Here is a 15,904-nt window from a genome sequence, read left to right on the forward strand (position 1 = left end):
ATATATCAAGTTTTAAGTCTGTAGAGCAAAAATCGATTGAGTAGTTTGGTAGAAAGCATTCCAGACACACACACACGGTCACTTTATATATCATATATAGTGAAACAAGAACGAACGACAGAACTTTATATATCATATATAGTGAAACAAGAACAAACGACAGAGCATGTCTCTTGCATGAACGATGTAAGTTGTTGTCCAAAATGATGTTTTCTTTCTAAGTTTTTTTAAGGTAAACATTTGAAGAGTATGTGACTAAATATGCAGAAAAAACATAATTTTGAAGACTTGTAGTCGCAATATGAAACAATATTGTAATGGCTACCTTTCGAAATGTAATGAATGACCAACTGAGAAAACTTGATATTTGGAACTCTGAGAAAATATATCTTGATTCTTGCAGATTTTATATTTATTACTGCAGAATGTATATTTTCATATGTGTAGAAGATACAAATTAATTCCATTTATGCCAAAATATATATATACTAGCCGATCACCGAGCGTTGCCCGGTTTATAAAATACACTTGAATATATTTTAATTTTTGCTGATTTTGTATTTATTATTTCGAGCAAAGTCTCTATTGATTTTTATCAGGGGTAATCTATAGATTGTAGTTTTACTGGTCGTTGAAAATCAATAAATATTTATTTTATTAATATTATTATGCTACGAGTAGTGGAAGATTTTCTTTTAAACAAAATCAAATAAAAAAAAAAAAAAAAGATAATTAAAAGAATCGTTTTTGGCATCGGAAAATATGCCCAATTTTTTTCCGATTCCGTTACCTCAAAGTTTTGAATTTTCCGATTCTGATTAAACGTCCCCACACTACAAGATAATCTACAGGATTTATAATGTTAACTAGCCTAGGTGCCCGGCGTTGCTTGGGTGTTTGGAGGTGTGTGTTAACCAAAAAAAAAAAAAAAAAAAAAAAGTGGTAGTAGGCAGGCAGGCTTGAACTCGTACCATGAAGGAGGAAAAATACATGAAAAAAAAGTGACGTAGGTTTAGATTAAGGCTAGATAATCGAAAAGAGGACATGACTTTAGAAAATATTGGCGAAAAAAAGCGACCCCTTCCTGTAGAAAACTGCCCAGTTGAAGGTAAAAGAATTATGTTTTTAGCCAACTTTTCAATATTTATTGTCCGAAGGGTCGAGCTTCAAAACTAATCATCTTGTGAAAATCCGTTGCTTCTGTCGAAAGTTTTTTTTTTTTTTTTTTTTTTTACATAGGCGTCACCACTTATCAAGGCCGATAGGCCACTCAAGGATAAGGGTTAAAGAGTGTAGAGTAGTCAAAAGGACAATATAGTAATCAATAGTAATGGAAGTTCGGTAAATTTGTTAACTTAAGTGGAACGGCTCATCAGAAATTTGTTCACGTTGGACTTGAAGACAACCATATTATAGACAGCTGGAAAGCAGGAAAACAGAAGACGATTCCACAGGCGTGCAGTTCTAAGAAAGAAGCTTTGATCATGGAATCTATGTTTAGGTTTAGGCACAGATAAAGAGTGTGGAAAATTATTGATTATGTTTTTAGCTAGTCTAGTGTTTCTTGTGAAAGTTTGGCGAGGAGGGACCATAGATTGAAGCTCAGTCGAACACTTTCCATGAAAATAACGATAAAGCAGAGACAAACTCGCAACATCTCTTCTGTGAGATAGAGGTTGCAGCGAAGAGAAAAGGACATCTCCTACCAGGCCACAAAGTCTATTTTGAACCCTATCAAGGTGGGACAAGTCTTTTCTAGCAGCTCCTGCCCATATGTGGCAACAGTACTCCATCCTTGGACGTATCTGGCTCTTATATAGATAGAGAATTGCATCAAGTTTTAGGCATACATGATGATGATTGCAACGTCTTGACAGACGAGTGCCACTCGATCAGACATTTAAAATCCATGATTCCAAATGTCTGAGGGAGTATCTATACAAATATGATGTTACAGAGTCTTAGCTTTGTACGACAGCTAAGTCTCTCTCTCTCGGTTCAAAATGTTCAGATCCAGCAACAAGCAAGAGCAAGATAGCCAGCAACGAATTAAACTGCAGACCAGCTTAATGCGGGTACTGGTCTTCCGCTTTATGGTTTTTTAAATCAGAGATTTGCTTCTCCTAGAAAGGTTGCCTTCACCATGGCTTACGGGAGCCCTCTCCACCCCAATACACATATACACACACACAAATATACACGGTGCTAGTTGGCCGTTGACCCAGAAAAAGAGTTTATTCGCCCTTTGGAAGGTCTTGTTTTTAATCCTTCAGGGAGACTAGCCGCCCTCCTCACCAAACAAGTCTGGTGGGGGAACCAGTTTAGTCGCCGGTGACCCGACCATGAGGCAGATAGTACTGGGTTACATGGTACCAGTAGCATATGACATGACCTGACAGATTTAGGCATACATACAAACATACATACATACATACATACATTTAGCAGACAGGTGAGATTTATATTATAGATAACGAAGTATCTTATTGCTATATAATCTAAAATTTTTGTAATATCTATATAATTTCTGGTCAGATTTTTGTCAAACGCGTGTAAAATTATATACACTCTGTTCGTTCCATATAACAGCAGATGAACAACTTAGCCTTATTCACAAAGTTGACAGATAACAGTAAAGTGACAAAGTGGTCGGCATTGAGTTGTGCAGTGCTGTAGAAATATTTTCCATGTTCAGTCGTCTCGACTCACTTTCTGTTTCTCTCTGTGTTGTTCTTATATTGACAGTCTTCAATTGTTCCATTGGTTTGGCCACTGATGCAATTCCAATCCAGGTTAAAGTGTAGGACGTTCCATTGTTTCCATTTCTTAAGTCCTTTTCCATACCCCTCAAACTCCTTGATCAGAATGTAGGTTGACATCAATGCTCAGCAATTGCCCGATCCTCTGATTCACCTATACCTGATATTTTTCGGCGTTGCCGATTCACCAATTCAACATCATCTGGTAATTGGTACAAAAGTGCTCAATTTTTTTACATAGAGCAGGTGTGTTTAAACACAGCATTGCTCAGTAGAAAAACTTTCTCTTTATTAAGTTGCATACTCGACATATGTACATGGTGTTGGCTGCAAGTCAAAATAGGAAAAATACAGTATCATACATGGTAAGGAGTATGAGTTAGTCAATTCAAAGTGCTCAATATTTAAAAACAGAGTTGCCCGGGAAAAATGTAATTGTGTTTTGTTATACTGTTTTTTGTTCCGCCGACACTCCCATTTCTCCATTTGTTTGTTTGCACTTTTTTTTTTTTTTTTTTTCCCCAATAACCACAACTTGGATTTTTTTTTTTTTTTTTTGAAATTTTGAAAAAACATTAGTCATGGTGAAAGCAAGTTTTTGCCAGAACAAATTTTTAGGGATAACTCTGGTTGCTCCCCTAGGGACTGTTTGTTTTAGGGGCAAATTACCCCAAAATTGTTCGTCCGTTTATACTTTTCTCATTAACCACTCCTTAAATTTTTTCTGAAATTTTGCACAAATATTGGTTATGGTGGAAATAAATTTTTTTCCAGAACAGATTTTTGTTTAGGATACCTTTGGTTGCCCCCCACCCACCCCACCGAGGGGGCTTTGTAAGGGTAAAATTGCCCCCAAATCGTTCATCCGTTTATTATGGTGAAAGTAAATTTTTCACTCGTGGAGGGAAACCGCCTGCATGCTCGGCTAGTTTTTCCAAGAAAATCTACTCGGCTTTGTCCAGGAAAAGTCATTAAAAAGTGCTCGATGTCCTAAGAATAGCAGAGCTACGTTCATAAGCATTCTCACAAACTCCTCGTGCATTGCATGTGTTGATGATGATGCATGTGCACACAAGAATCGGGTCCCGTTGCATCCTTTGCTGCTCAAGCGAGGAAAAATTTCATCTTTGAAGCCATTCCTTATAGATGAGCGTGGAAAATCCTCATTGCCCAACCAACTTAGAACGCATGACATGTTTTTTTTGGGGATTTCTTGCTTCAGAGGTTGACCTTAAAAATTATCCCGAGATCAGGTAGAGAACCTGCCTCGTTTTTTACGCTGGCCTCCGTACAATGATAAACGTATTCGAAAAAGGTGTGAATAATTGTACCGAAATTTTAAAGTATTGTAGAAATTAAATGTGTGTGTGTGTGGGGGGGGGGGGGTCCTTAGCAATAAATTTTTTAAAATTGTATCTAAATATTGTCTATGGATTCAAACTCTTTGCATCACTCATATAATTTGCAAAACTCACTATGTCTGTCTGTCTGTCTGTCTCCATAGTTTCAAATTATCTCTTCCGAAACTAAAAGTCCCAGATCGATGCTAGGGGTTTCAAATGATTGGATTTTTTACGGGACAATTTTTTTTTATGGGTCTTTAGCCAGTTTAAAATAGTTTTTAAGGGGTCAAAATTGAAAAACTCGTTATAACATTCATCTTAGTTTATTTGTAATTTTTAGTTATTTCATATGCAAGTCACGTTGGTAAAGTGGTAACGTCACCAGCTTTGAATGCTACAGTTTTGCTTTCAGTTTCGATTCTAGCTGATGGCACCCAAATATTTTTTTTTTTTTTTGTTTTTTTTTTTTACTTTTGAAATCACGACTCTACAATAATATATACGAAATCTGGACAAATTAAAATATCATATTTAAGCGTATTTTACAACTGGACAAAGCCGGGCGCCCCCACCCCCGCCTGCTTACTATTGGCTTTTTAAAGAAAACAAATAATCAAAAACAACTACAACTCACTGCTTTATTTTGATTTTTTTTTTAAACCCATTTCGCCAATTGAAAACTTGAATAAATGTTTTTTTTTTGTTTTTTTTATGTTTGATATATTCTGGTAGTTTAAAAATGAAGGGTACTTGTAATGCATGAATGAGAATTTCAATGTTTACGCAGTCGGTCCTGAGTATTGACAAAGAATCTCAGGCTAGTTTCAGAAATGACTGTAGGAGTTTACGATTTGAAAGCCATCGTTTTTTTTTTTTTTTTTTTTTTTGTTTTTTTAGGAGTTAAATTTTTCAACCCTAACTTAATTCGTTAAAGTTGTCTGCATTTCCACTTTTTTTTTTTACGACCTTCAAATTGTAACTGCTTCAGCCATTTCTGAGATTGGTTCAGAATTATCCACCAATACTTGGAACAAAGTTTGTAGGTGTTGAAATCGTTATAGTTATATAAGGTTCCAAATAAAAAAAAAATATGAAGCTGAGTTGTATTTTTTATTAATTTATTTCTCTCAAAAGCCAATATTTACCCATTTTATATATATATATATATATATATATAATATATATATTTTACATCAAAGTAAAAAAAATCTTGGCATTGTAAGGACTTTCATTTTTCAATTATTTCAACATTTCATATATATGAAATATGAAAATAATTGAAAAATAAAAGTCCTTACAAGGCAAGATTTATTTTTTTATTTTGATGTAAAATTTATATGAAGGGATGGCTAAATTTATTTATTTATTTTTTAATCCGAAAAGAAAACATGATAAAATTCTGGTCATCTTTGAAGAAAAGAATTTAATCCATTAAAACAATTGTACATTAAAGTATAGAATAAGTATATATATATATATATATATATATATATATATATATATATATATATATATATATGTACGTAAAGGTTTGTAATTTTCAATTATTTTCATATTTAAAACTTATCAATTCTTCTAAATAAATAACATAGAAATATATATATATATATATATATATATATATATTATATATTATATATTTCTATAACTTAAAATAAAAAAGACATTGTTTTCAAAAATATGTAGGCAAAAATAATGCCATATAAAGAAAATAAAATCTGTTTATTTTTAATGATTTTACTGACAAAAAAAAAAGTTTCAAAAAACACCCACGACCACCACCTTAAATGACATTAATTTCTAAAACTCAGAACCATAAATTTGGTTTTTGAAAAAAAAAAAAAAAAAATGGACAAGACCCAGGATACAATTTTTGTGGTTGTTATGCCATTTTAATACATCTACACACACTACGCACACGCACAAACGGAAAAAAAAAAATCAATTTTGTTATTTACTTATTATCGTTTTGTTATCGTTGCTTAAATCCTTGTTATTGTTTTTTAATATTTCCCCCCCCCCCGAACCCGAACGTTGCTTCCAACTATGAACAATAAAGTAATTTGCTTAATGTGATTTTTTTTTATACGGAAATATTTCCTCAGCAAATGCTCCCCCCTCTTTTTTTTTTTTTTTAAATTACTTGCATAAAAATCACTAATTTCTTCTTTTTCTCGCTTTGTTCATAACTTTGAATGTTGGTATCGTTCCTATTTACAATGCCTCCCCACGGGACAGAGTTAGACACCAGGGTCGTTTTTTAATGTGGAGAAAAGGAAAAAAAAAAAAAAAAAATTGTCTCGGTCGTGAAGAATTTCTCCTCCACTAACAGAGAACAAGAAATTGAAGTGTACATCTGAAGAACAGATACTACACTTTGATCTTGACCCGAAGGCCTTGGACTCTTTCCCTAATCTTAAATCGTTTACCTCGCAAGATTTCAGTTGTTTATTTATTTGTGGACTTTTATCCTCATCTTCATGTCTGCTGTTGTTTGCCCACGTTCCGACCTGCTCATCCTCTGGCCTTCTTCAGGTGGTGATTAACCACAATGGGATCAGAACGGTGAGTCTTGTAACTGTATCCTCAGTAATTACTAGGGCTATGACAACAGCATATTCTTTCATTGTTTCGACTCTCGAGTGTATATCCCTTGATATCTTATATGCTTTTATATAGACTGCTGTGATTCTCGGTTGATTAACTATGTCGGATATATTCTCGAGAGTCAAAACAACGATAAGAATATCCTGTTGTCATAGCCCTAGTAATTACTACCTTCCATAGTTATCTTGGCGCAGTGGATAAAGGCGTTGAATCACTATGGTTCCAGGTGAGCATTGTCTTAAGATAGCAGCTTGAATCCTACCCAAAGCGGGCCAGAGGTTTAGTTGGCAAAAACAAAGCTTCTTTCTTAGAACTGCACGCCTGTGGAACTCTGTTCCGTCTGCCTGCTTCCCACCTGACTACAACTTGGATGTCTTCAAGTCCAACGTTACCAAATTCCTAATGAACCGCCCTCTTAAGTAAACACTTCATTAAATCTCCACACCAACATACTGTACTTGCAATAACCATTATCCCTGAGTGGCTTCCGGGCCTTGATAAGTGGTGATCACCGTGTAAAAAAAAAAAAAAAAAAAAAAAAAAAAAAAAAACAAGCCTGGCGGGACAGCAACAACTATGGAAGGCAGTAATTACTGAGGATACAGTTAAGGCTCGGCATTCCTATCCTGTTGCGGTTAATTACCTGAAGAAAGCCAGAGGATGAGTCGGCCAAAACGTGGTGAAACAACAACGATGAGGATAACAATAATAAATAAATAACTCATTTCAAAGAATTCCAACAAAAAATAATACATTTCGGCTAATTTTTTTTTTTTTTTCATTCTATAAAAAGTTTGAATTTAATTTTTTGGCTTTTCATATCATTTATATTTTTAACGATTTAGAACTTATGTCCTTTTAAATTTCAGTCTTGATTTATTTATTTTTTTATATTTGGAATTTTTTTTTTTTTTTTTTTTCGAAATTATTTTTTTTTTTGTGCTTTTGGTGTTTTCTTAAGTTTGGTTTTCAGTTTTTAGTTATTTTTATTATTTTTTTTAATTAATTTTTTATTAGCACTTTCTAAGTTTGGTTTCCAACATTTATTGTATTTTTTCCCTTTTTTGAAAGTAATTTCTTGATGCGTTTGGCGTTTTTTTAAGTTTTGGTTTTCGGTTTTTATTAATTTTTATTTTTTTTAATTAATTTTTTTTTGGGGGGGGGCGTTTTCTAAGTTTGGTTTCCAGTTTTTATTTATTTTTCTTTCAAAATTTTTTGGTGTTTTTGGCTTTCAGTTATTATTTATTTTTATTATTTTTTTTAATTAGTATTTTTGGGTGTTTTCTACGTTTGGTTATTAATTTTATTTATTTATCTTTATTTTATTTTTTTTTCGGTTTTTATTGTTTTTTTACTTACTTTTAAGGAACTGACACCTACTTTGACGACTGCAACGATTTGTCATTTTTCGTTTTGATATTTTTATTGTTTGGAAATGCTTTTTCCAGATTATATATTTTTTCCGTCTGTTGATTTTTTTTTCTCTTTTCATTCCTTCCACTCTCCTTCCCCTTGCTTTCCTTTCTCTCTTTTCCTTTGTTTTTTCAATTCTTCTGACTCTTCTTCAACCTTTCCTCTATTTTCATCTCTGCTCTTCTTTTTCTTTCTTTCCTTCTTTTCTCTCTCTTCGTCTCATTCTCTTCTTCCTCCTATCATAGCTATACTTCTTGTGCTTCTTCCTTCCTGGCTCTCCTTCTTTCTCATTCAAACTGTTTTTTGCTTCTTCAATTTTTCTTCCTTGCTTTCCTTTCATCCTTGCTCTCCTTTCTCTTTCCATCCTTGCTCTCCTTCCTTATGACCTCCTTTCATGCTTGCTCTTCTTCCTGGGTCCCTTTTTCATCATAATTTCCCTTCCACTTTACTTTCTTTCCTAATCACCTCCTTTCCTTCTTGCTCCCCCACCCTTCCGAGTCTTCTTTCGTCACCCCCTCCAAGTCTCTTTTCCTCCTTACTCTCCTTCCCCCCTCCCCCCGAGTCTCCTTTTGTCTTTGCTCTTCTTCCTCACCTCGCTCGAGTTTTCTTTCATCCTTGCCCCCCCCCTCCGTTCGAGTCTCATTTCATCCTTACTCCCCCCCCCCCCGCTCGGTCTCCTTTCGTTCTTGCTCTCCTTCCCCCCCCCCCGCTCGAGTCTCATTTCATCCTTGCTCTCCTCATTTCTTTCTTTCTTCTTGTTCTCTTCTTCCATCACCCACTCTTCCAATTTTTTTTATCATAATTTCCCTTCCACTTTGTTTCCTAATCACCTCCTTTCCTCCTTGCTCCCCCCCCTCCGAGTTGTCTTTCGCCCCCCCCCCCCCTCCAAGTCTCCTTTCCTCCTTACCCCCCCCCTCCGAGTCTCCTTTCGGCCTTGCACTTCTTCCCTACCTCACTCAAGTCTTCTTTTATCCTTGCCCCCCCCCGCTCGGTCTCCTTTCGTTCTTGCTCTCCTTCCCCCCCCCCACTCGAGTCTCATTTCATCCTTGCTCTCCTCATTTCTTTCTTTCTTCTTGTTCTCTTCTTCCGTCACCCACTCTCCCAATTCTTGTACCCCTCCCCCGCCATCACAAATCCTTTTCCAATAACAACTGATTTGTTTTTATTCTTTAAAAAAAAAAAAAAATGGCCATAGACAAACAAGATTTTCTTCAATTATTTCAACTTTTAATAATTCTTTTTCTTCGACCCAATCTTATAAACGATTGCGATTTTTACATGGGATTCAACTTCTCATCGAAACAAAAAGCAAAACCGTTTCAATTACAGTAAATCCTTGCTTATATATAAAAATACACTTCTATATAAAAATACACTTCTATATAAAAATACACAGATGAAATAGAGTAGCTTCAAACAAATTCACAGGAAAACTTTTCGATAAACTCATTAAGGTAAAAAATATCTGCACCAAAAAATTAAGGAAAATTACGAGTAGAATTTTAACAAAAATTTAAATCAGTTTTATCATTTTTTTTGATTCACCATTAATAAGAGCATAAATAATTTGAAGAGTTTTTTTATGGCAATTGCTTCTGACAAGACATGAAGCCACTTGATGTAAGGAGCTAAGAAAATACTACTTGAAGATCAAAAATCAATTAATATTGGTATTATATGGATAGATAAAGAGTCAGAAAACAGCAATTTTCTCCCTTTTGTCAGAAACATTGCTTGTGGAATGTGAGGACCAAAGGACAAAATAAGGAGAAAAAAACATCCACAGTTTCTCCTGGCATGAGTCTCCTTGAAGCAAATTTCTCATAAACCGTACACGGATCCATGGCAAATGCCTTATACAGTGCATTTTTAATTGTCGTCAAGTCAGTCTTCTCGGCAGCACTAAGTTGTCGATATTCACTCAAGGCGCCTCGAGCCAATCTCAAGGGAATCACCGGGTGTATCCTCTTTATTTCACTAAGGTTGCACGTCAATTTGACCCTTTCGACCCAGTCAACAACAGACGTGGACCCGTCAAATTCGGGGATCGGCTTCAAATCAAATTTCGATTCAGTCATTATCTTTTTATCTCTCAACACGACTTGACTAAAAAAAAAATGGCCGAAAATAATTTGTAGCAAAACAAAAAAGAAAAGGTCTAACGGGATGCAAAGCAAATTTCATTACATGGGTTGTATCAAAAAGTCTGATGAGATGCAGACCACTGTTCACGGTACCCAGGTCCTCCCAACAACCTGCTTTTATAGTGTCCAGCATGCCTCATTGGCAGGTGTGTCATGTGACTATGCGAGAACTGTGCGAGATCGAAGGCTTTAAAAGATCACGGACGCCATCTTGGATCTTTTGATTTTTCTTTCTTCTCAGCCCGCAGGACAGAAAGACGTTTCCGATGTGAGCGTTCATTATTTATCGTTTGTATAGCCACACAAAGCACAAACGCGTGCCCGCTTGCTTCTTTGATGAACATCAGTTTCTTCTTTCCTTAAATACATATGTTATATAAAACAAGGGAGATAAGTCATTTCATCATAAGGGGAAAGGGAGATAATCAATGGAAAATCAGAAAAGATTAATAAAATTCATTTATTTATTGTAGACTGTTATCCTCATCTTTTTTTTTTAGTTGTTTCACGACGTTTTGGCCAACTATTCCTCTGGCCTTCGTCAGCTGGTAACCATGGCAACGTGGATTTATAAGACCAAAAAATCCAACCTTCGGGGCCTGTGGCGCAGAGGATGGAGACGTTGAAGCTCTACAGTTCCAGGTGATAATAATCTGAAGATAGCGGTTTCAATCCTGCCTAAAGCCGGCCAGAGGCTTAGTTGGCCAAAAACAACTATGGATGGCAGTAATTGCTGAGAATGCAGTTAGGAGATTCGGAGTTTCTATCCTGTCACGGTTACCACCTGACGAAGGCCAGAGAAATAGTTGGCCGAAACATCGTGAAAACAACAATTAAGAAAGATGAGGATAATAGTTTGCAATAAATAGATAAAATAAATGATGCTCATCTCAATAAACATTCCAATTAATTAAATAGTATACACCATTCGGTACGGACCCGACAATAGAAGATCAGAGATAAAAAAAAAAAAAGAATGTGGATTTATAAGACCAAAAACACCGACCTTGATCACTCTTCGGTTCCAGATGATAATTATCTGAAGATAGCAGTTTCAATCCTACCTGAAGCTGGCCAGAGACTTGTTGGCCAAAACGTGGTGAGACAACAACAACTATGGAAGGCAGTAATTACTAGGAATGCAGTTAGGAGATTCAGAGTTCCTATCCTGTTGTGGTTACCACCTGACGATGGCAAGAGGAATAGTTGGCCGAAACAGTGTGAAAACAATAGCTAAAAAGATAGCGATAATAGTCCGCAATAAATAAATGACACTTCATCTCAATAAGCATTCCAATTAATTAAATAACTGATGAAAAGTTTAAAAATTTTACGAAATGATTTTCCGTAATTTTTGGCATAGATATCTAAGTTTTTCTTAATACATAAGTATATCAAAAAGTTTCCCTGTTTAATTTATTCTAAACTCGCGTATTTCGTTTGTGTATATTTATTTTATATATGAGTGCCGATTTTTTTTTCTGTTTTTCTTTAAAGTTTTTTTTTTTCTTCTTTTTTTCAAGTTTTTCTCTTCAAGTTGACATTTTTCCCCTGTCTCAGTCGCCCAATGTTTCCCAGATGTTTCTCTAGAGGTCAATTCCATTCCTTTTTTTTATTTTTTTTATTGGAGAACCATTTTCTGTCTGTGTACATAAGAAGTTTGAGAATCTGTTTCTACATGACCAAATTGTTTTGTTTTTTTCTCTCTTTGTTTTCATATTTATTCAATAAGTAAGACAAGTCGTTATGAATTACCTCCCCTTTGTTTATGTCAGGCCTAAATGTTTTTGTAGAATTAAAAAAAAAACAAAAAAACTCACTAACCTCTTCTGATTTTCTTGTCTCTCACACTGACAAAACTAAGGACTCCAAGTGTTGGTACAGAATAGTTAACAAAGACATTTTCATATTCGGTTTAACGTCCGTTTTTTAATACTAGCATATGTTAGCCGGCTTTAAGAACTTTGAAACTAACTTATCTCTGTCCAGGTCCTTATTCATCCGTCTTTCTTTAAAGTCCATTTTTATTTTCTCCAATATTTTCCTTATAAACAGGACCTGCTATTTTAACTGGTCTACATCAACTGACCCGAGAATTATTATATTTTTTCAATGTGAACATACTTGTCTTGGACAGATACTCTCCAGATTTGATCTTCCTCTACGGTTATCAGATCGAAATCTTTGTTTAAGCCTTGCATTACACGTCCATCATATCATTTTTTTTTCTCGCCATGCAACACATGTTCTCAACCCTCACTGGCCAGGTTTCACTTGCGTAAATCATCACACTGCGTACAAATGCAGGATGTTATTATTTAGAAATAAAAGTGATACTTCTTTTAAATAATAACGTGATTATTTAGAAAGCCATTCTTAATAGTGGTCCCCGGCCTTCATGTTAACTACTCTGTACCTGCACCAGATTTTAATATTATAGATTTTAATACCTTTTTTATTATTATTATTATTATTATTATTATTATACTAAAGCTGAGTTAATCAACATTTGCTGCCCTAGGGCTTTTTTTTTTTTCAATGTTATTTAGAAATAAAAATGATTCTTCTTTTTAATAATAATGTGATTATTTAGAAAGCCATTCTTAACATGAAGGCAGTGGACCATTGTTAACTATTCTGTACCTGCACCAGATTTTAATACTTTTTTTTTTATTATACTTAAGCTGAGTTAATCAACATTTGCTGCCTTAAGGCTTTTCTTTGCATGTTTCTTTCACATTCAAAACAGATTTAAAAATAAAGGGTGTTTATAATGAAAGGCCACCCTGAGGATTTCAATATTTGTAGAGTCAGTTCCGAGTATTGACAGTGAATCTCAAATTAAATCATGGAAATGGCAGAAGTTTACCATTTGGAAGCCATTTTTTTTTCCACATAAATTAAAAAAATTAAGCTTTAATATTGTATGCTTCTAAAGTTAAATTAAGGACCTTAGGTACAGAATAGTTAACGAAACCCTTTCTTCCTCATGTTAAGAAATAACTAAATTGCTTTGCTGGCTTATTATCGCTTCACAATGTATGGAACTTTAATTTTAAAATAATAAATGTTTACTTCATCTTTATGTCGAAAACGCTGAACAAATTCTTTCATATATATATATATATATATATATATATATATATATACGAGCAAACAGTTAATGAAAGGAGTTAAAAACATATTTAATCTGAAAAGGAAACACCAGATAAGTGGATGGTCCTTAATCCGCGGAGTTTTGAAGAAATACTTTCCTTCTCATCAGAGGGTTGGAATTAGCAAAATGCGGGATCGGATTTTGCATACAAAAGTATTTGATGAAACAACAAGTAAGTCAAAGATCTTACTTGATAACAAAAAAGTGAAGCAGAGGGAATATGGTGAAGAAAAAGGTGGTTACATGTGAATGGATAGTCTGGTGGAAGATAAAAAATCCAGTGACGGTAAAATCCAAATATATAACTTCAAGAAAGTTAATTGAATTTCCATTTTAATTTATTTTTTATATATATTATTTTTTATATATATATATATATATATATATATATATATATATATATATATATAAGGCAAAACAACCACGCGTGTTTTTGCATGTCCAAGAAAGGTTTTTTTTTCGGGGGGTCTCGACGAAGTTACATTTCTTTAGAACTTTTTATATACTCCCTAGATTATAATAGCTACGATTTGCGAATGAAAGTCGTTTCTACATTTATTTTGATCGACTTTTAAAAAAATTCCCTTTATTCCGTCCTTTCACGTGTTTATTGGTCTTTTTCGTATAAATAAAGCGAAACTAATTGGAGCGAAGAAGGCCGCCTGGCTTTCCTGCCAAGGACATCCAGAGAGCAATTAGCTTTGATCAATGTGGGGGGAAACCCTTCATATCAGACAATTGCTATTCATTTGGACACTGCCAGAGCTCCCGCTTTTAAGGGGGAGCTGGTTTTCCCCAACATTGTGGGGAACGGCAGAAAGCAGAAACTTAACTGGCCTGCAGCCAGATGTTTATTTCTGCACCTGCGTGAACTCATTCACTTAATTGCAAGTCAACTTTTTGATTGACATCGTTAAATTTGAACGCTCTTTCACTTCCTCTCGTGTCGTAGCATAGCGGTAAGATGTCAGCTTTTTTTCACTTTCTTTTCCACTTTTGTATCGTGAGTTCTAGCCTGCCTGCCTACTACCACTTTTTTTTTTCTGCTCCAAACACCCGGGAAAATTTTAGTTAACAACACATAAACACTTGAACAAACCAATAATAAACGGAAACTTGAAATACTAATGCATTACTAATAAAATCTAAAAAAACAACTATTAATAAAATAAACTTTCAAGGATAAAATAATTAACCAATTTTAACCAATGGAAACAAGGATAAAATAATTAACCAATGAAAAAAAATATATACATTATTCAAAACTAGTTAGATTAATTTATCTCTGACGATGAATCCTGAAGTGTTTGTAGATTTATTTATTTTAATAGCTTGGCAAACATTTCAGGATGTTATTAATTTTAACCAATGGCAAAAAAGGAATAAATAATTAACCAATTTTAACCAATGGAAAATAAGAATAAATAATTAACCAATTTTAACCAATGGAAAATAAGAATAAATAATTAACCAATTTTAACCAATGAAAAATAAGAATAAATAATTAACCAATTTTAACCAATGGAAACAAGGATAAAATAATTAACCAATTTTAACCAATGGAAACAAGGATAAAATAATTAACCAATGAAAAAAAATATATACATTATTCAAAACTAGTTAGATAAATTTATCTCTGACGATGAATCCTGAAGGATTGGAAAGTAGTCGGACATGATAAATATTAGCCTGGGTACTTGGCGTTGCCCGGGTGTTTGGAGGAGTGTGGCGAGCAAAAAAAAAAAAAAAAAAAAAAAGTGGTAGTAGGTGGGCAGGCTCGAACTGGTACCGTGAAGGAGGAAAAGAATGTGGAAAAAAAAGCGCCAAAGCGGAAGTGTCGAATGTTTAAATTAAGGCTAGTCAATTGAAAAGAGATGATTTTCGAAAATATCGGCGAAAAAAGTGTCCAGTTGAGGGTGAAACCATTAATGTTTTTAGCCAATTTTTCAATATTTGTCATCCGAAGGGTCGAGTTTCAAAACAATACTGATCTCGTGAAAATGCACCTCCTCTGTCGATATATTTTTACGAGGGGTCACTTGTTTCGCTGCTATTTTCAAAAGTCATCCCCTCTTTTCGATTTTGCGAGACATACACACATACATACATTTAAACAGACAGGTGAGATTTATATTATAAATGGTGATTACATCATCCAGTTCCCGCCAGAAATGAAGACTGTTTTTCGGAAGTTGGAAAGGATCGAAAATAGAATTAATAGACAATAAACGTCTATTTTATTTAATGAAATATGCCATATACGTTATATAATACGTTAGCAAAGAGTAAATCTTTAACAAAGCAAAACTTATCAAGAAAAGCTCAACACTATTAAGGGGAGCAGAAACAAATAAGATTAAATGAAAGATGAGAAATAAAAGTTACATAACTTTATGATGTCATCAGGACAATAAGGAAAAAAAAACTCTTTAGACCATGACGTTTCGTAGCTAAATGCTTCTTATCAGAAGAGAAGGGCCA

The 15,904-nt window shown here is 34.2% G+C and overlaps 1 protein-coding gene across 1 annotated transcript in view; it reads right to left on the bottom strand.

Moving 5' to 3' along the window:
* Positions 1 to 15,904, bottom strand: part of LOC145261053 (transcription initiation factor TFIID subunit 10-like) — a 225,167-nt gene that overhangs the window by 91,039 nt on the left and 118,224 nt on the right. The gene's annotated exons all lie outside the window — the stretch shown is intronic.

The sequence above is a fragment of the Euprymna scolopes genome, chromosome 37, assembly GCF_053919585.1.
Source record: "Euprymna scolopes isolate OS-2025 chromosome 37, ASM5391958v1, whole genome shotgun sequence".
NCBI classification, from domain to species: Eukaryota; Metazoa; Mollusca; class Cephalopoda; order Sepiida; family Sepiolidae; genus Euprymna; species Euprymna scolopes.